We start from the raw sequence: 20151 nt of genomic DNA, 5'->3' as shown, positions 1-20151 counted from the left end.
CTTAAGGGAAAAAAAGAAAAGAAAACCATAAAGGATATCTAGTAGTACCAGATCTCAAACTATACTACAAAGCAGTAACAATAAAAAGAATTTCATATTGCCTGCAAAACAAAAAGGTTAATTTGTGGAAAAGATTAAGTACCCAAGATCCAGAAGCAATTGATCATAGTAGCATAGTGTTTAATAAACCTTAGGCTACTAATTCCTGAAATAGGAATTTACTGTTTGAAAAAAACTGCTGGGAAAACAGGAAAATAGTCTGGTAGAAATCTCATTTAGGTCAAATCTCAAAAAGTATACCACAATAAGCTTCAAATGACCTAGACATAAAAGCATTCATATGATAAACAAATTAGAGGAGCAGAAAAAGGGATTTCTTTCACAACTATGAAGAGGAAAAAGTTTCTTGACCAAACAGGGGATAGAGAGGACCACAAGAGATAAAGAAGATAATTTAGTCATCAGTAAGAATTTTACAAAAGAAAAATTAACATATGTAGGATTGAAAGGGAAATAGTTAAATAAGGAAACTTGGTAGAGATTTTTTTAGTAAAGGTCTGATTTACAAGACATAGAGGAAGCTGTCAGAAATATATGAAACCAAGATGCATTCCCTAATAGATAAATAATTTTTTTAAAAAAAAGAGCAGGCAGTTTTAAAAAGAAGAAAACCAAGTTATAAATGATTATATTAAAAAATTGCTCCAAGTCAATAACAGCAAGAGAAATGCAAATTAACTAAAGGTTCCACATCATACCTCTCAGATTGGCATTAAAAAAGATAATGAAAAAGAAAAATGATAATTGTTGGAGGAGATGTGAAAAGTTGTTTTTCAGTTGTGTTCTATTCTTTATGACCTCTTTTGGGGTTTCTTGGCAAAACAGGGGAATGTTTTGCTACTTCCTTCTCCAGTAAGAACACAGGCACAATAATACTGCTGGTTGAGCAGAAAAAAAAAATTATCTAAATTGGAATTATACCTTCAAAGTCACTAAATTTGTATGCCCTTTACCCATCAATAGCTCTACTATTTTTGCCCTCCAAAAGATAAAAGAAACAAAGAAAGGACCCATCTCTGTAAAAACACTTATAACAGCACTTTATTATAGCAAATAAAAAACAGGATAACTATCAATTGGGGAATAGTTAAACAAACGATGGCACACTAATGTAAAGAGATGTTATTGTATCATAAGAGATGTCAAAAGTGACAGATTCAGAGAAACCCGGGGACTCTTATGCAAACAAATGCAGAGTTAAGAAGTGGGTAGAACCAGGAGAACAACTTATTACACTGATTACAACATTGTGAAGGGCAATAATTTTGAAAACTTGAATATTCTGATTGAATTCAATAACTAGTCATGACTCCCAAAGACTGATAATGAAGTTCTTTATGTCTTGGAAGAGCGGTGATGGATTAGAAGTACAGAATGAGACATTTATTTTCGCTTTTCTTTTTTTATTGGAGGCAATCAGGGTTAAGTGCCTTGACCAAGGTCAGACAGCCTGTGTCCAAGGTCACATTGGACCTTGAAGGATTCTCTTGACTCCAATTCAAGTGCTCTATCTCCTGTGCTGCCCGAGACAAACATTTTTAGACAAGATCAATAAAACCCAATGGTATTTCTTTTGACTTCTTATAACAGGAGGGCTTTTGGGTTAGGAAGGGGATTAAAGAAGTAATAATAGTGATACTGAGAGAAAGAAGAAAAAAATTTAAAAATCAATAGAATATTTTCAAAAAACACAGAAGAGAACAGAATGAAGTTCAGAAAGGAATACAGACAATAAGGACTATGTTGGTCTTAGCATGTTAAATTTGATGTATATTTCTTAAAAAAAAAAAAAACCACACACAATAACAAAATCACCAGCTATGTACAAATTCAATATTTTACATGCAAGTTTTATAAGTTTCTTTTTCTGTACTGTGTGTGTATGGAAATGCTCATATTTATTAATGACTGCTTACATTAAAAGTATTAATTTATTTTAAAAGATAATGAAATATTGAAGACAACTCAATAATCTTTGCTTTTTTTGTCTTAGAATCACTGCATTTTATGGAGGAAAAGTGATATGATGCAGTAGAATGAATATCAGCAAATACCTAGGGGTCTGATCTGCAGCTCTACCTGCAGTTCTATCTATCATTAATTTACTGTGTGACTTTGATGTCAATATTTTCTCTCTGGTTCCTCTTTTATAAAATGAAAGATCTGGAATAAATAATCTTTAAAGTCACTCTCTCCTAGAGTTATCTTTAAAAAAAAACAACAAAAAACAAAATACATATTCCTTCCTAATGGTTGGCTCTGGTTCAATTCCACAAACATTTATTAAGCTCCTGTTATATACCTGGCATTATGCAAGACCCGGAGAATACAAAAATTAAAAATTAAAAGAAAAAAACAGTCCTTGCTCCAAGTAGTTTACATTAAAAAGTAGCTAAAAAAATAAATGAGTTGGGGTTTCCTACCAATGAGGGGAGCCATGTGGGGGTAGGTGTTGGATGGCCAGGGAGGAAAAATTGGTCATAGATAACTCCCACAGTGGAGAGCCATTCACAGAAAAACTGAGCGTGTGCTGCATAATTTCTCCCATGCCATGTAACCTATCACATCATCTCTTACATAACCTTTCCATAACCTAGTTTCTCTAAATTAGTGTCACAGAATTAAAAACAGAATGTCTGGTTCTCTTTTTTAAGTAAGAAGAGGATCGGCTTGCTATTTCTCGAACTGGGCCCAGCCCAGGTACTCGACCTCTCCCTCCCTCCCATCCCCTAAGTAAAAATATTCTCTCCCTCCTGAGATTATACTAGAATCCTTTGTCTGGATCATTCCTTTGCTTTTATTACTTTCCATCCTTATCATAATTATTGATGTACATGTTATATTCTGCCATTGGATAATAAGATATGAGAGAGGGAAAACAACTCTGTTATCAGGATATGCACTATGATTGAATTATCCCCCATTCTGCTTTAGACTGAACAATAAAACCTGACTCAATTATCTCCAACCTGCTTAGAGTAACCATACAAAGTCCTTTTTAGCTGTTCTTTACCACACAACTATTGCCCCCAACATACAACTAGAGACTTTCCAGCTCAACTTTTCAAACTGTATTTGCCACTGGCCCATTCCAATGCCACAGAATACTTCGGGTCCATTGTATATTCTGTGTAAGCCTGAAAAAGAAAAAAAAAAACTATATAAAATCAATCTGTAGTGTAGCTATTACCAGCAAGCAATTTTCCTTAGCTTGCTTATAAACTTCTTTTCCTTTGAGTTTGTGACTCATTTTATTGGATGCCCAGTCTCAGGCCCACTAGTGGGTGGGATTCTCCCTGAGCTCTCAAGAAATCTAGGCTGAGAAATTCCCCAATAGCTCCTTGAAGACAGACACTATGTCATCTTTTATCTTTTATACCCTCCGTACTTGATGCTTAATTAGCATCATGCTCTGTATATAGTATTTAATGCCTGTTGAATGAAAATATAATGAATGAATGAACAAAATGTTCTAGTAATGGAAAGTTTTTCAGTTCCCAAATAACCTTCTAGACTAAGAATTTTTAACCTTTTTTGTATCCTAGAGGCAACTAGGGGACACAGTGAATAGGACATTAATCGGGACTCCTCTATCAATCAGGAAGATCTAAGTTCAAATCCAGTGTGGCTTTTTAGCTGTGTGGTCCTTACTCTCTATTTGCCTCAGTTTTCTCAACTGCAAAATGGGGATTATAAACAGTTCCTAATCTCAATATTGTGAGAATCAAGAGTTGCTTTTACTACAGTATCTGGCTCATAGTAAGTGCTACATAGATGTTTATTTAGTCCTCCTTTTGGCAGCCCAGTAAAACCCAGGAACTCCTTATCAGAATAATGTTTTTAAGTAATTTAGGAAAATTCCAAATTTCAGTTAGATGTTAGTGAAAACAAATATGTAATTTTTCCCATCCAATTTTATGGGTACCCTGACTTCTACTCATGATCTGGGGTCTGTGGGCCCCTAAAATAAGAACTCCTACATAAGGTTTTGCAAGGGTGAATGTTGAAATTTATATTGCATATATTTTGAAAAATAAAAAGCTATTGTTTAAAAAAATGAAAGAAAAATAAGAGCTCCTGATCTAGAAGAACAAAGGCCAAGTTACTTTTGAGCTATTTATAACTAATTTTAGGCCCTTGGGAAAGAATAAGATGCAATGGATGGGAGCTGGGACCCTCCAGGAACCACAACTCATCAGATCATAGGATTTATTGTTGGAAGGAACTTTAATAATTTTCTGATCCAAATGCCCAGATTTTAAAGATGAGAAACTTGTAGCCCAGCTTTGGATACATCACTTCAGTAATACTTCAGAATCAATATTTTAACCCAAAGTTTAGAATTCTAAATGTTCTTTTCATTACTACCACAATCTGGAAAGACCTCCTTTCTTTTTTGTCCTTGTTCTTCCGTTCCAATTTCTTTACAAATATTTGGATATTCACGTATTGTTCCAGAGAGGCTGATTATCTCCCTGGGAGGAATCTCCATACATATTGTCTACTTAGAAAAGAGAGACAGAGAGGGAGATTTGCAGAAAATTGCTGCTGAAGACAAACTTAACCTTAATGATCCTGCTGGGCTAGATCAAGATCCCTTGATCTCATTAGGTCTACAGGAAGATTTAGTTGAAGTATCCCTGTACAATTGACTCCCCCAAACCTACTTGATGAAATTATAGCATATAAGGGTCTGGTAACAGAGATAATGAAGTATTTAGATTGTTTCTTTCATCCTTTGACTGATTGCATTCACAGCTTCATAAAACAGGAAATTTTGAGTGGCTCATACACTTTTGAGTGGCCCATTTGAACCTTGCTTGCAAAAAGCTCACCCTTTTCAGATTTGAAAGGACCAATGTAAAGAAAGTGTTAAGCCTTTCCACTTTGTTTCTCCCTTTAGGTGCAGAAAAATGTTTTGATCTACTTGGTGGTTTATAAGGGACTGGCCACCTTCCTGCTGGAGGATCATCCATGCCCTCTGGTGACCTTTAGAAGAAAATCGAGTTCTGAGAAAAGTCATCCCTGGCAGTTGAGAAGAGAGCCAGATATGGGAGGAGAACACAGATCCTGAGTGATGATTATTACTCTTTTCATTTTCTCTTTATATCTATTCCAGAAAATCACAGGGGAAAAGGGAGGAGAGTTCTGTTCCTTTTCTCTTTCCTATTACTGGAGAAACTTGGGGAGACATTGAACCAGCAGGAAATTTAGCTGAAGAATAGAATTGAGCTTTGGAGAGGATCCAGTTCTAAGAGCCTCACCTACCCTGAAGAAATGTTTCACCTAGTAGGAAGCGCATAAATATATCAGGAGAAAAGAGAAATACCCTATATGTTTCTTCAATATAAGCTTCTCTACCAGTAGTCTCTTGGTTTATGTCCATTTTTCACTGATATTGTGTGTAGCCCAAATTTAAGGGGAAAATGTTTTGTACCTACTGATCTTGTGCTATTTCAGTAAATTTCTTTATTTGAACTAATTGTATCCTGGGGCTATGAAGGGTGAAAACACTGGTGGGGCCTCTTGAGTTACAGTTTAAGAATGTGGAGGACATCACAGTATGTACCTTGAACCTTGAGTAGTTATCCCAGGAGGTCTCAGTTTGTAAGTGTGAATGGGGAAGTGGGGAGGAGATGGGAGGGTGGAGAATTAGTCTCTGTTGCATAATTCCAAACCATGCCTCAGAAAGCTCAGTTCCATTTCAGAGAAATTGGACAACCTCACCTATTTTGGAGGAACCCCAATCTGCATTGAGAAAATTGTGAAAAAGCAAAGTCTTTGAATCAAGTTTGCTATTCCTTCCAGACCTGGGAACATCCATGATTTCTATATGGAATTTGGATCTTATGAGTCCCAGGAATGGAAATCCTAAGAAGGTGAACACGGACCTTAAGGTGTGGACCTGATTAGAATTAAGGTCTGACTCCAATCACTAGAGATACTGCGGCTGGGCAGGTCCAAAGAAATAGAAGCTCTGCCCTTAGGGGAATCTATTGAATTCCATTCTAGTTTTTATTTGAGTTTTCATGGATATCTTTGTGACAGGTTCTGATGAAGGAACCAGTAGGAGGACTATAGTTTGACAAGTGGGGTTGAGATAGGCTGATTTCTAATCAGGTACTTGTCCTCTCCTGCAACCCATCCCCACATACATACACTTCCCCCAGGAAAGAAAATAAGACTGATACCAAGGAGATACATCCAGAGATTTCGGGCAGCGGTCTCCCCTGGAGTTCCAGACCCTCTGCCTATGGCACCATGAGAGAGGTACAAAAGTTGTTTTTGTTGTCCCCTTTGTTCCCCACTGCTCTTCATCCTGATTCAGTCTGTTACAATGGAAAAAGGAGGAGGTAGTTAGATTGCACAATAGTTAGAGCACCGGCACTGGAGTCAGAAGGAGCTGAATTCAAATTTGGCCTTGGACACTTATTAGCTGTGTGACCCTGGACAAATAAGTCACTTTATCCCAACTGCCTCAAAAAAAAAAAAAAAAAAAAGTAGAAATATGAGTCAGCAGACTCGAGTTTAGTTTATTGTCTGCGTGATCTTCAGCAAGTCACTTCCAAGGCTTCCATGTCCTCGTCGGTAAAATAGAGGAATTAGATTAGGATGGCCTCTGGTAATATTTCATATATTTTTTTATTTTTCATAGTTAATATTTCAGTAACCCTTTAAGGCTGGCAAAGCCCTTTCTGTACATTCGCACTCGATCTTCACGACGACTTTGTAAGAGGGACACTATAATTAGTGCATGTGAGGAAACTGAAATGCCAAAGTTAAATGACCAGCCCACAGTCACACGGCTGGTAAATGTTCAGATCTTCCTGTATTCAAGGCCAGCTGGCCTTTTCTCCTGGGGCAGGGAAGGGGAGGAGATATCGTGTCCTGAGCCTGGGGAGCCTTCTGTCTCGTGGCCGGGCCCCAGGGGCAGGCGTGTGACTGACCGCTGGCCCTGGGGTGGCTGTGTGACCTGGCTCTCCCTCCCGGCCCCCTCAGCAGCCTCCCCCTCCTCTCCCCCACAAACGTCCCCAGCTCATAAACCCAGCGGGGTTTATTTTTCTGAAGTCAGAGGGGGAAGAATGGAAGGCAGGCTGCTGGTAATCAATACATCCCCATCTTCCTGGTCAGAGAGGGGTGCTTATCAAATGTTGCTGTTCTCAGCAGCCAGGCTCGGTTATTTATATCTCCAGTTTGAGTTACCTCCTGACCTTCAGCTCTAGCCCCGGCAATCGGGAGTGATTATCATGGTCTCACCCACTCCAGAACAAACACACCTCTGTCTCCCCAGCTGGCCCCGGGCACAGCTTGACAATGAGCAGCCTCTAAAGCGAAGCAGGATGTTGACATTCAGTCGGTACTCCAAGCAGCTCCCTTAGGAGCTGATCCTGCCACGTGGGAGGGAGGGAGGGAGGTGGGAAAGGGGGAGCGGGAGGAGCGAGGGGGGAAGGGAGGAGGAAAGGGGGGAAAGGAGGACGGAAGGAGGGAGAGAAGAAGGTGAGAGTTGGAGTCACTTTACTTTCTCTATTTATCTCCCCAAACTGAAAGACAGCCCTCCCAGGGGCTTCCAATATCAGTGGGTCCTCCATAAGCAATAACCTCCCTGTTTGCTCTGGAGGGGGAGGATGGGTAGAAAAGAGCAAGGTGAAAGGGAACCTCTATGAGCATATCTACAGAGAGGATGAGAACTGGAAGGAAAATGGAAATCAGAGAACTGAGAACATCTATTTAGACCTGAAAGGGATCTCCAGGCCACCATCTAGTTTAGTCCCATCCCCTTCGTGAGGAAACTGAGACCCAGAGGTATTTATTGATTTGACCAATATCACACTAAATGACAGATGGCTGATCCTGGATGGAGGCCTAGGGGATGAAATAGGGCTTCTCAGGCAAAGGAGAAAATGGAGAGAGGGACAGTTAACTCTTTAGGACTCTGCCCTAACTCTGCAAAACTATTTATTCTTCCCCTTCCTCAGTCCCAAGCCAGACAAGCCATCACTCTGACCACTCAGTGAACCCGGGCTCTGATGGAGTCAGCAGGTTTTCCTGCTTGTTTGCCAAAGGGGATGTCAGCAAAGAGATCCTATAACCCTCGGGAAAGGGGAGAGGGGGGGAGGGAAGGAGCAGGTGGGAGCCGGCCATGGGGGTGGAGGGAAGGGACAAGCTGGGAAAGGGGGCAGTGACTTCATGGGAAGAGCCCCTGTCAGTGACAAGGGGACTAAGCAGCTGGAGGGATGGAGGGGGAAATGTGGAGGGGGAAGGGGGAGGTTGGTAGAAACCAGAAACCTTCAGGGCTTCCTTCTCCTCACCTAGCCCCAGGGTGTGAGAGCTGGTGGCCTTTGACTTGGCTCTAGTGCTGTCGTTGAAGTTTCAGGGATTTTTTTTTTTTGGGGGGGGGGAGGGAAGAGATGTTGTTTATCTCCTGAGACAGAAACAACAACAATAATTCCTCCAAGAGCAAAGGAATGGGGAAAGGGAAAGGGAAAGGAACGGGATAGGAGAATTCACTTGGGGTTTTAGGATTTAGAACTAGTCATACTCATTTTACAAATAAGGAAACTGAGGCATGAGAAGTAATAAAGTAGTCTGTTCAAGGCCACAGAGATAGTAATTAACAGAACTGGGATTGAATGTAAGTTCCAAATCTAGTGCCATTTGCACTACAAAGTTTTCATTCTTTCATTCATTCATTTATTCTTTCATGTATTTCTTTACCAAACATTTTTTGAACATTTGCAAAAATAGCAATTCACATGGCACTTTATGGTTACAAAACATTCTACATGTGGATATTTATAACAAAGGCAGGTTAGTACACTAATTTTCCAGAGAAGAAAACTGAGCCTCATAGTTTTACACTAGATGATCCATAAGCAATATTTCTTCCTTTTCCAGTCCTTTTTCATGTAAATCTCCTTTACTCACTTGGTTCTAGTTTGTCTTGCCAGCAATTCAACATTACCTCTAAGACATTCCAACTCTCTCTCTTTCCTATCTATATGCAAGTTTTTCCAAATTTGAAATGGTTTCTGCTTCATGGAGTCCCAGCTTCCTGGTTCAGGGGTCCCCTCCTACACAAAGCCTTTCCTGATTTCCCCCAATTATTAGTTCTCTGTCTCTGTCTCTGTGTGTGTGCCCTTCTCTCTCTATCTAGCTTTCTCTCTCTCCTCTTTCCCTCTCTTTCCTCTTTCCTCTCCTTTCCCCCCTCTCTCTCTGTCTCTTTCTTTCTCTCCCTCTTCTCCCTCTCTCCTCTTTTTCCCTCTCCCTCTCCGTCTCTATGTCTCTCTCTCTCTCTGTCTCTCTCTCTGTGTCTCTGTCTCTCTCTCTGTCTGTGTGTCTCTCTCTCTATGTGTCTCTCTCTTTCTCTCTGTCTCTGTTTCTGTCTCTTTTTGTCTCTTTCTATGTCTGTCTGTCTGTCTGTCTCTGTCTCTCTTTGTCTCTCTGTCTCTATCTCTCTCTGTGTGTCTCTGTCTCTCTCTCTGTCTCTTTCTCTGTGTCTGTCTTTCTGTCTCTGTTTCTGTCTCTCTTTGTCTCTGTCTGTCTGTCTGTCTCTTTCTATGTCTGTCTGTCTGTCTCTCTCTTTCTGTTTCTCTCTCTGTCCCTCTCTTTCTCTCTGTCTCTGTCTCTCTCTGTGTGTGTCTCTCTTTCTCTCTGTCTGTCTCTCTCTCTGTCTCTGTCTCTGTCTCTCTCTGTGTATGTCTCTCTTTCTCTCTGTCTGTCTCTCTCTCTGTCTCTGTCTCTCTCTATCTGTCTGTCTCTCTCTTTGTTCAGTCATGTCCAACTCTTCATGACACCATTTGGAGTTTTCTTGGCAGACTGCCATTCCCTTTTCCAGATCATTTGATAGATGAAGATACCGAGGCAAGCGATTGAGTGACTTGCCAGGCTCACACAGCTCCTATTTGTCTAAAGCTGGTTTGGACTCGGGGATCAGACTCCCGACTCCAGGATCTCTATCCCTTGTATCACCTAACTGCCCTGGAAATTACTTTGTATCTATTTACTGAGACACATGGAAGATATAAGTTTATGGAAGACAGGGACCGTGTAGGTTTTTGGTCTTTGTATCATGGTCTAAGGAACTTGTTCAAGGTCATTATGACTATAAGTGACAGAGTTTGGACTCTATCTTGATTCTTAGGGTCCCTTCCAGCTCTCAGGTCCATGCTTGGAGTGGGGCAGGGGGAGGCACATAGCCCCCGTTTTAGTGGCCAAAATGCCCCTTTGTATATTGGGGTCAGGACCAGATTTAGCAGGCTCTGAGTTCTCCATCAGCGTTCATCCAGAGACTCTGTGGCCCCCTTGCTCCTCACTCGGCAGCCCATTCTTGGGAGGGAGGGCCTGGGGGGGGCAGTGACACAGAATGGGTTTTTGTTTTCTTTTTCCCCTTCAGATGAAGTCTGCTGGATCTTACAGAAGAACCTCAAGCTATACTCAACATGCAGCCTCTCACTAGGTCCCTCCCTCATAGATCCCATGGGGACCTGAAGTCCCTAAAGAAGGAAATGGAGCCTCTATTTCCCGGCCCCCTCCCCGGCCCAGCCTTGGCTTTGGTGTGTAGGGTGGGGGTGGGAGAAGCCAAAATAGTCAGACCAGAACAGACGTCATGCCTTTGGGGTTGGCAGGGACAGGAGCTGGCATGACAATAACGTATTAGCCAAATATAGAGCAGAAACACAGACACAGGGGCAGGCGGGGGAGCCCCAGTCCTCCACTCAGGGAACAGGCGCCCCTCCCCCAGACTCCTGAGAAAGAACCGATGACTAGCTTCTTCATTCCCTCTCTGTCTCTGTCTCTGTCTCTTTATCTCTCTCTCTCTCTCTCTCTCTCTCTCTCTCTCTCTCTCTCTCTCTCTCTCTCTCTCTGTCTCTCTCCAGATTCCTGAGAAAGGATCCATGACTAGCTTCTTCACTCACTCTTTCTCTGTCTCTGTCTCTCAATTTCTCTCTCTCACTCTCTGTCTCTGTCTGTTTGTCTCTCCCTCTCTGTCTGTCTCTGTCTCTCCATTTCTCTCTCTCACTCTCTATTTGTCTCTCCCTCTATGTCTCTCTCTATCTCTGTCTCTCGATTTCTCTCTCTCTCACTCTCTGTCTCTGTCTCTGTCTGTCTGTCTCTCTCCAGACTCCTGAGAAAGGATGGACAACTAGCTTCTTCACTCCCTCCTCAATTCAGGTTTTTAACTCCCCCCCCCGAAACTTGGGGTATGGATTCAGCTGGATTTCAGTCCCACATAGATTTTCTCTCAAGATTCCTGCTGTCCCATCCCCTTCCTTAAAGTCCCCCAAACCTACAGTCAGTCAATCAATAAGCACCATTAGTCACATATGGTATAACTGAATAAACAAAGAACAAGGCACCTGCCCTCAAGGAATTCACCTTCTAATAGGACAAGACAAGAGCTGAGAAGTAAAAATGGAGGGTGGAGGGAAGGGTTGGGGAAAGGCCTCTGCAGAAGGGATTGAATCTTGAAAGAAGCCAGGAAACTAAGGTGTGGAGGAAGGGAATTCTAGATGTAGGGGAGAACCACTGCAGAGAAGAAAGGGACATCTGGGTGACTCAGTGGATAGATGCTGGAATTAGGAAAATCTGAGTACAAATATGGCTTCAGACTCTTACTAGCTGTGTGATCCTGGGCAAGTCTCTTATCCCCGTCTGTCTCAGTTTCCTCATCTGTCAAATGACCTAGAGAAGAAAATGGCAAACCACTCCAGTATCTCTGCCAAGCAAACCCCAAACAGGGTCACGAAGAGTTGGATATGGCAAAAATGACAACAACAAAAGAAGTAGTGGGTAAATGGAAATAAGGTGGGAGATTTGGAAAGGGAGGAAAGGTTGAGAAGGGTTTTAAATGCCAAACAAAGAATTTTATATTTCATACTGGATCCTGGAAATTATAAGGAATCACTGAAATTTATTGACTGGGGAGGAGCAATGTGGTCATCCCTGATGATTTTGACAGCTGAGGAAGGCCTGAAGTAGAGAAAGACTTAAAGCAGCCCTCAGAGTCTGTCTAACCCTAAAAACAAGATGGCGCTGGAGTTCTAGGGTTAGAGAGCAGGTATGGGAAAAACACCAGTTTTGTAATTGAATGATAACTAGATTACCTGAGGTCACCTGGGTTTAAGTTCCAGCCCAGATGGATGATCTTGAGCAAGTAATTTCACTTTTTCTGAGCCTCAGATAAATGCGTATGTAAAACGAATAGGTTGGATTAGGTTTCTGAGGTCCCTTTCAGTTCCAACAGTCAGGAGTTCTATAATACCAGGACCATCCAATTAATCTAAGGTGTGGAGAATGAGACTACCTCTATTCCAGGCACTTTCATCTCCAGATTCCCAAGCACATTTACAAGCGTTAGTTCCCAGGAGCTCCTCCCTGGGTTAAAGCATGGCCCTTCCACCTGGTAGCTAAGGTAGGGGCTGAAGGGGGGGTGTGGGTGGAAATCTGGAAGTAGGTTCACCACCTAGGAGCTTAAATGTCCTATCTTCTACACAGAGCTAATCACTAGGATAACCTTCCTTTATTTATTTTTTCCAACTTTCCCCAAATATAATCCTATAATTTCCTAAAGCTTGGGAAAGAAGAGTGAGAAAGGGGAGAGAAGGGGTAGGAGAGGTAATCAGGAGTAAAGAGAAACATAACTGCTGATGATTGGGGCTGCATTTGTCCTTGTGAGCTGCCTCCTTCTCCCCCCCCCCCAAATTTCCCCTAAAAAAAAAAAAAAAGGCATATTGCTGGTTCCCAAGAGCTCCTAGCTCCTGGTATTGAAAGTCAAGGGTCAATTTGCTGACGCAAATGGTCAGGGAAAGGGGCACTACTTGGAACAGCTGGGTACACTGGCAAGGCCCAGAGAAAAGTCACCCCCTAATCCTCTTCTTCACCACCCCCAGAGACTTTCTGGCTCCGGCAGTCACTGTAGCCACGGCTCAGCCAGAGAATTCTGATTCTGAGCTGGGAAACAGCCCGTCCCTTCTCCGGATCTGGGGAAAGGGGCAGCTCTTAACATCCTGTTAGCCATGACAGAGCCCCAGTCTCTTTCTCCCTTGCTATTCCCAGCCCCTCCTCCTTGGCTATTCCCCACCCCTAAGTTCAATAAACTATCTGGAGTTAATAAGTCACTGGGCAGAAAGTCCGACATCACACCCCTGATCCTGGGGACAAGGGAATGGGGGGGAGGGGGAGGGTTGCTCTAGGTAGGACAGGTGTGTGTGTGTTGGGGGAGGGGGGACATATATTTTAAGATTAAAAGATCGTAGCTTCAGAGCTTGAATTCACTCTAGAGGCCACCTAGTCCAGACCACTCACTTTGCAAATGAGGAAACTGGAATCTCAGAGAGCTAAAATGAACTGCTCCAAGTCACAAAGATGGTGATAGAACTGGGATTTGCCCAGAAATGAACGGATCTAACCCAAGACCCCCCAGGCCAGCTTCTTGGAGATTTTTCCTCCCAGACCCAGACCCAGACCCAGACCCACGGAAGGCGTTTCTAGATAAAGGAACCCCTATGTCGGTTGTCTCATGGGGTGATTGGCAAATAGCCTTTGTGCAGAAGTAGTGACACCCAGTGGTCAGGTGGAATACAAGCTGGGACCAGACGTGGGCAGCTGACCCTTCACCCATACACAGAAACGTGGACTGTCCAAAGACAGAAGAGACTCTTCCCATCCCCTTCGCACCTCCCACCATTATTTTATAAAAGAGGTCTAGAGAGTCCATGTAGAAGCTAATAGATGAGCGACTATTAGAACCAAGGCCTTCAGACACTTCCCTCTCCCCACTACCCCCAAAACTTTTATTTCACTCACAGAAAATGAAAGGCAAAAGAGCTTAACGCAGAATAATAAACAGCCCATTAGACAGATTAGCCTCCCCCCACCCAAGGTCTTTAAAGCTCTGTGGGACTGCTGAACAAACATTTCCCATTCACCAGGGCTCCCCACCTAGAACTCACAACACTATCTGGGAAGAGTGACAAAGTCCACTTATCTTGGCCCTCTTGCCTTGGCTTTTCCCCCTTGAGCTGCAGGCCAGACCTCCTCCTTCCACTATCCCCATTAAGGAAACCTCCCTTAAGTACTCCCATGGCACAGACTCTCAAACCCACGGGGAATCTCAAATGTAGGATTACTCATGAAGTCACTTTTCCAAATCTGGAAACATCCTCGCTCAGGACACTAGTCTGTGTGATAAGATAGGACACTGGGCTTGGAATCCCAGAACAGGAAAACCAGAAATCAGAAGTCCAGAGACCTCCCTCTCAGATTTGCCTGCTTAAGCCATTCCTTTCTCCAGCTCATTGGACAGATGGGGAAACTGAGGCACACAGGGTTAAGTGATTCATCTTGACCAGGGTCACACAGCTAGGAAATATCTGATGCTATATATGATGAACTTATGAAAATGAATCTTCCTGATTCCCAGCCTAGTCCTTTATCCAATATACCACTTAGATGCTCTTAGGATCATAGATTTTAGGGTCAGAAAGAAGCCTTAGAGGTTATTATCTATTCCAGTTCCTTTTCTGGCCAGGAAAATGAAGGTGAATGGCACAGTCAGTATCCAAATATAGATCTTTAAATTTCAAGTTCAAGACTGTGAAACCAGCAAGTTTCTTGTGTATCTTAACCCTCAGCATGTAGTAAGGTAGGAAAGGTTGGGGAGAGATTTGGGGGTAGGGGAGTTTGAATATTGGGAGATTTTGTTTTGGAATTGAGGGGCTAGGGACAAGAAGCTGAGCTGGGTTTTGGTTATTTGCATTAGCAAATAATTGGTGCCAAATTATTGAGGGGAGGGCTCAGTTTAAGACACTTAGATATGAAAAAGGAATCTGGGGTTTTTCTTCTAGCCCTTACAGAGCAATACTCAAAATTCAGCTCCCATGAAGCCTTTCCTGAGCTTCCCCTCAACTCCACCACCTACTAATGTCCTTCCTCCCTCATCCAAATACCGTTTTTTTCCCCTTGCACCTACTTAATATCTCTATATATTGTCTCCCATTCCTTCCATAGAATATAAGCCCTTTGAAGGCAGGGATTGTTCCATTTTTAGCTCTGCACAAACATAAGCACTAAATGAATGTTTGTGGATTGCTTGGTCTTCAGGTTATAGCTGGTAGGTATCTTAGAAATCCAGTACAGTCATTCCAATAGACTTGTAATGGAAAGAACCATCCACATCCGGAGAGAGAACTATGGAGACTGAATGTGAATCAAAGCAGAATATTTTCACCTTTTTTAATTGTTGTTTTCTGCTTTTTTTTTTCTTTCTCATTTTTTCCTTTTGATCTTTTTTTGTCTTATGCAGCATGATGAATATGGAAATATGTTTAGAAGAATGCTTAACCTATATCAGATGGCTTGCTATCTAGGGGAGGGGTAAGAGAGGGAGAGGGAAAAAAATTTGGAACACAAGGTTTTGCAAGGGCAAATGTTGAAAACTATCTTTGCATGTATTTGGAAAACTAAAAAGCTTTTAAAAATCCAATGTAACTCTTTTATTTTTACAAAAGAAATTAAAACTTAGTACAATGAAATTTCTTGGCCAAGGTGACATAACTAACAAGCTTTTGGGATTTGAAACCAGGTCCTCTGATTTTTAAATCCAATGCTCCCAGCATTACTTCTCCATACTTCTAAGAGTATATAGGCCAGCCTTCTGCCTTAGGGTAGGTGTGCCATCATTCACTCTGAGGTCACTGAACCAGGGCATATATTTTGCAAATATTTTTCATGATGGGGCTGACAGACTGAGTTCAACCTTCCATGAGTCATCTGAGCCCATCTGTGAGGTGAGGAATGACTTAGAATGTGCTGGCTCCCCACAGCTATGTCTCACGTGCCCCATGGCACGTATGGACTTGTCCCACACTGGCCACACAGGGATCATTCCAGGAAGGATGGGATCCAGAGGGGTAGGAAGGGCTCGGACAGCTCACTCCTCCTGACCTAGGCCAAACACACCCAAACCCCCCTCTCCCCACCCCCCAACACACTCACTCTCATACACACAGCTCTTCACCCACTTTTCTAGCCCAAGGTGAATTTAACATGGAGTCCCCGAATAGAGACAAGGCTCATGTAGCTTCCCTTCATTTTTCCCTCTGCCTGGGAGCTGGTTTAGGAAGAAACTAAGAATTCTGTTTTTCGGTCCAGCTTCCTCTCACCATCTAAAATTTGTCTAACTTTGTTTTGTTTTGTTTTTTTCTGAAACTCTCTAGTCCCACAAGCTTTCAGTCCAAACCCCCAATTCTACCATTCTCTCTAAACCTGGGGTGGTAGGTAGGTGCTGGAAGCAGGAGAATGAGGATGGGAGGGGGTGTTTCACAAACAAAAGATAGCCCAGCTCCCTATTTTCCATCCCATCTTTCTTAAAAATAAAACAAATGAGAAATACCTAAAAGGATGATTTCAGAGAAACTTGAGAAGATTCATAGGAACTGATGTAAAACAATATCAGAACAAGTTATAATAAAGGCAGCTGACTTTGAAAGATTTAAGAAGTCTGATTGACGCAATGACCAACCAAGAGACCAGGAGATTGATAATGCTATATACTGTTACCCACCTCTTGACAGAGATGTGATGGACTCAAGATGTTGAATGGGATTTTTTATTTATTTTTTGGACATGACCAATGGGAGAATTTGTTTTTCTTGACTATGCTTATTTATCAGAGTCTGCTAGGTGGTGTAGGGGATAGTGCATTGGGCTTAAAGTCAAGACGAGTTAAAATCCAGTCTCAGTTGGTTAGCAGTTGGGTGATTGATGATGTTTTAATCACGCCCAACTCTTCATGACCCCATTTGGAGTTTTCTTAACAAAGATACTAGAGTGGCTGGCAATTTCTTTCTCCTGCTTAGATGAAGAAACTGAGGCAAAACAAGGTTAAACAACTTGCCCTGTCTGAGGTCAGATTTGAACTCAGGTCTTCCTAAGCATTCTATCTTTTGTGCCATCTGGTTGTCCTACAAGCTGGACCAAGGAATAATAATGGTATTTATCTCCCAGGATTGCTATGTGAATCAAAGGAAATAATAATTATAAAGCACTTAGTACAGTGCCTGGCACATAGTGCCATAGAAATGAGAGTTAATACTATTTGTCACAAGGTGGCTTTTTCATCCCAAGCAGGAAGGGGAGGGAGGAGAACAAATAAATGTTCATCAATTGAAAAAATAAAAAATCCTCCAAAAAAAAACCTAAGGATAAACTAAAATCCCTTTTATCAAAACTTATGAGGCTCTGGTCTCCTATGAAAGGGTTGGGGGGGGGCATGGAGGAAGTCCCTTTTTAGGTCTTGATCAAACCCTTGGTGGTCAAAGTCTCATCTGCCATTTGAAGAAAGTGCTTCTGTGAGTAAGGGTCCTCTTTGGACCAAGTCCTGAAATCCTCCAACTTTGGAGTGATCAGTAGAAATGAAAAAGAGGTATCTAAAATTTGTGTGCAATCAGAATAAGGCATCAATTTACTCTCATTTTCATGAACCAAAGTCTATTTGTATTTGTCCTTGAGGGAGAAAGTTGAGTCAGAAAGATCTGGGAAATAAAGATTGATCTTCCTGCAGTCTAACAGGGGAGACAACAGTTAAGCAATCATGTTCATGCAAACAATATGTAATGTAATGGGAGGGGAGTCACTATCAGTATATGTGGCTGGGGGTGATGAGGAAGTGTGATGAGGTTTCCTATAGACAGTGGGGTTTGAGCTGAGTCTTGAAGGAAACTGAAAAACAAAGATAAGATGAGAAAACAGCTTAGAAGTCATTTATTTCAAGTTATGGCACATAAGTATACAAGAATATTATTATTCTATAAGAAACAACAAGCAGCCTGGAAAGACTTACATGAATTGATGCTAAGTGAAGTGAGTAGAACCAAAAAGCTCTGTACACAGCAACGACAAAATTAGGTGATGATTAACTGTAATGGTCTTGGCTCTTCTCAGCAACGTGGTGATCAAGGACAATTCCAATAAACTTGGGATGGAAAATGTCATCTGTACCCAGAGAGAGGGCTATGAAGACTGAATGTAAACCGAAACATACTATTTTCACTTTTTGTTTGTTTACTTTTTCTTTCTGGTGTTTTTTCCCCTTTTGGTCTGATTTTTCTTATATAATATGACAAATATAGAAATATATATTTTAAAACTGCACAGATTGGGGCAGCTAGGTGACCCTGAAGTCAGGGGGACCTGAGTTCAAATCTGGTCTCAGACATTGAACGCTTCCTAAATGTGTGACCCTGGGCAAGTCACTAAACCCCAATTGCCTCAAGGAAAAAAGAAAGAAAGAAAGAAAATAAGCAAAGGAAAGAAAATAAGAAAAGAAAAGAAATTTTAAATTGCACATATTTAACCCTATTAGTATATATGCTGTTTAGAGAAGAGAAACAGAGGGAGAAAAATTTGGAACACAAGGACAAGGTAATCAATGTTAATATATTGAATTACTTGCCATCTAAGGGAGAAGGAAGGGAGAAAAAAAAATTTGGAACACAAAGTTTTGCAAGGGTGAATGTTAAAAAACTATGCATATGTTTTGAAAATAAAAAACTTTATTAAAAATGAATGTTATATATGGACTACCTGCCATCTAGGGGAGGGGGTGGAGGGAAAGAGGGCAAAAGTTGAAACAGAAGTTTTTGCAAGGGTCAATGTTGAAAAATTACCCAGGCATATGTTTGGCTATAATTTTTTAAAAAAAGAAAAAAAAATGAATGTTAAAGGGGCATCCAGGTGGTGCAGTGGGTAGAGCACCAGCCCTGAAGTCAGGAGGACCAGAGTTCAAATCTGGCCTCAGACACTTAACACGTTCTAGCTGTGTGACCCTGGGCAAGTCACTTAACCTCAAATGCTTCGGGGGGAAATGAATTTAAAAACCCTGTTTACATGTATTTGGAAAAATAAAATATTGATTAAAAATTTTATTCCAGTTTTTTTTTTTTTAATGGGAGGAAATTGCAGAGAAATCTCATGACTCCAAATCTGGGGCTCTTTCCATGGTACTGTGTGCTTCTTCATGAGGGGTGGGGGAAGGTGGAACATGGACTTTGTGTCTCTCTCTCCAGAGACTGGACTTTGTATCTCTGTCTCTAGAGACCCAGCTGACAATACTGACAAGCCCAGACCTGCTTCTGTTCTGAAAAAGCTTGTGGCAGAGATGAAAAGAGAGGAGGAGGCAGTTACAGCATGATCTATGTGGCGTTGGAATGGATTTCATTGGCCGTCTCATCTAATTCCCTCATTGTACAGATGAGGAAACTGAGCCCAGGGAAGTTAAGTGATTTATTCTAGCAAGAAGCAAGCTTCAGGGGAGGCTTGTGAATCCTAGTTCTCTGATTTGAGTTAACGTGATTTCTCATGTATCATACTAGGTCCCAAACTCTGAGATCAAAGAACCCAGAGTTGGTGACAAAGATCATCTAGATATCCCCTTCCTCCAGGAGCTTAACCAATTGCAGGAACTCATGAATTTAAGGTATTATAAACATTACTTTGAAAAATTACATTTCAATATAATTTCCTTTGTAATGCAATGTATTTTATTCTGTGCATTTAAAAATATTATTCATAGAAGAGGTCCATAGGTTTCTTTTTCTTTTTCTTTTTTTTTTTTGTAATACTATGTCTTTTATCTTATATGTTTAAAAACATTCTTCTGAGAAAAGTGCATAGGTATCATTAGCTGGCCAGAAACACAGAAAGTGAAGAGCCCTTTTCTAGGACCTGGACCCAGGTACCAGAATGGAAGCTGATGGCCAGGCACTTTCCATTCTGAAGAGAAAGAATAGATTTGTGCATCTGTGGACGGTAATGAATGCCAGCCCAGACTGGGCAGGAAGGTTCTGCACCCTGCGAGGAGATCTGCAGTGTGGACAATTCCCTAAGTCCTTTTAGGATCAGGGACTTGACTTGTGGTTTCACTGGTATAAGGAACTGCCCCATGAGGAACTTCCCTCTCCCAATGCAGGTGCAAAGAATTTTCTTCTCCTTCCTGATACTTTTCATTCCATTCTAGAGACAGTGAGACTAACCTGCCTACCTGACTCAGCATATCATTTGGAAACCACCCCAGCCTTTGTCTAGAACCCC

At 41.7% G+C, this 20151-nt stretch overlaps 1 long non-coding RNA gene across 3 annotated transcripts; it reads right to left on the bottom strand.

Annotated features, from left to right (window-relative positions):
• Window positions 1-1077: 1077 nt before the first annotated feature.
• LOC127560048 (uncharacterized) lies at window positions 1078-14118 on the bottom strand. Of its 3 annotated transcripts, none has more exons than XR_007953257.1 (3): window positions 14013-14118; window positions 6252-6389; window positions 1078-3197 (listed from the first exon to the last, which is right to left on the bottom strand). It is a non-coding gene; the product is annotated as an uncharacterized LOC127560048 (long non-coding RNA). The 3 variants fall into 3 exon arrangements; XR_007953258.1 differs by lacking the exon at window positions 14013-14118 and adding an exon at window positions 7264-9328; XR_007953256.1 differs by lacking the exon at window positions 14013-14118 and having other exon boundaries at window positions 6252-10866.
• Between the last annotated feature and the right edge of the window lie 6033 nt (window positions 14119-20151).

Source organism: Antechinus flavipes, chromosome 4 (assembly GCF_016432865.1).
Source record: "Antechinus flavipes isolate AdamAnt ecotype Samford, QLD, Australia chromosome 4, AdamAnt_v2, whole genome shotgun sequence".
Lineage (NCBI taxonomy): Eukaryota > Metazoa > Chordata > Mammalia > Dasyuromorphia > Dasyuridae > Antechinus > Antechinus flavipes.
The sequence above is the reverse complement of the archived record's forward strand: the minus strand, read 5'-3'. Positions and strand labels throughout refer to the sequence as shown.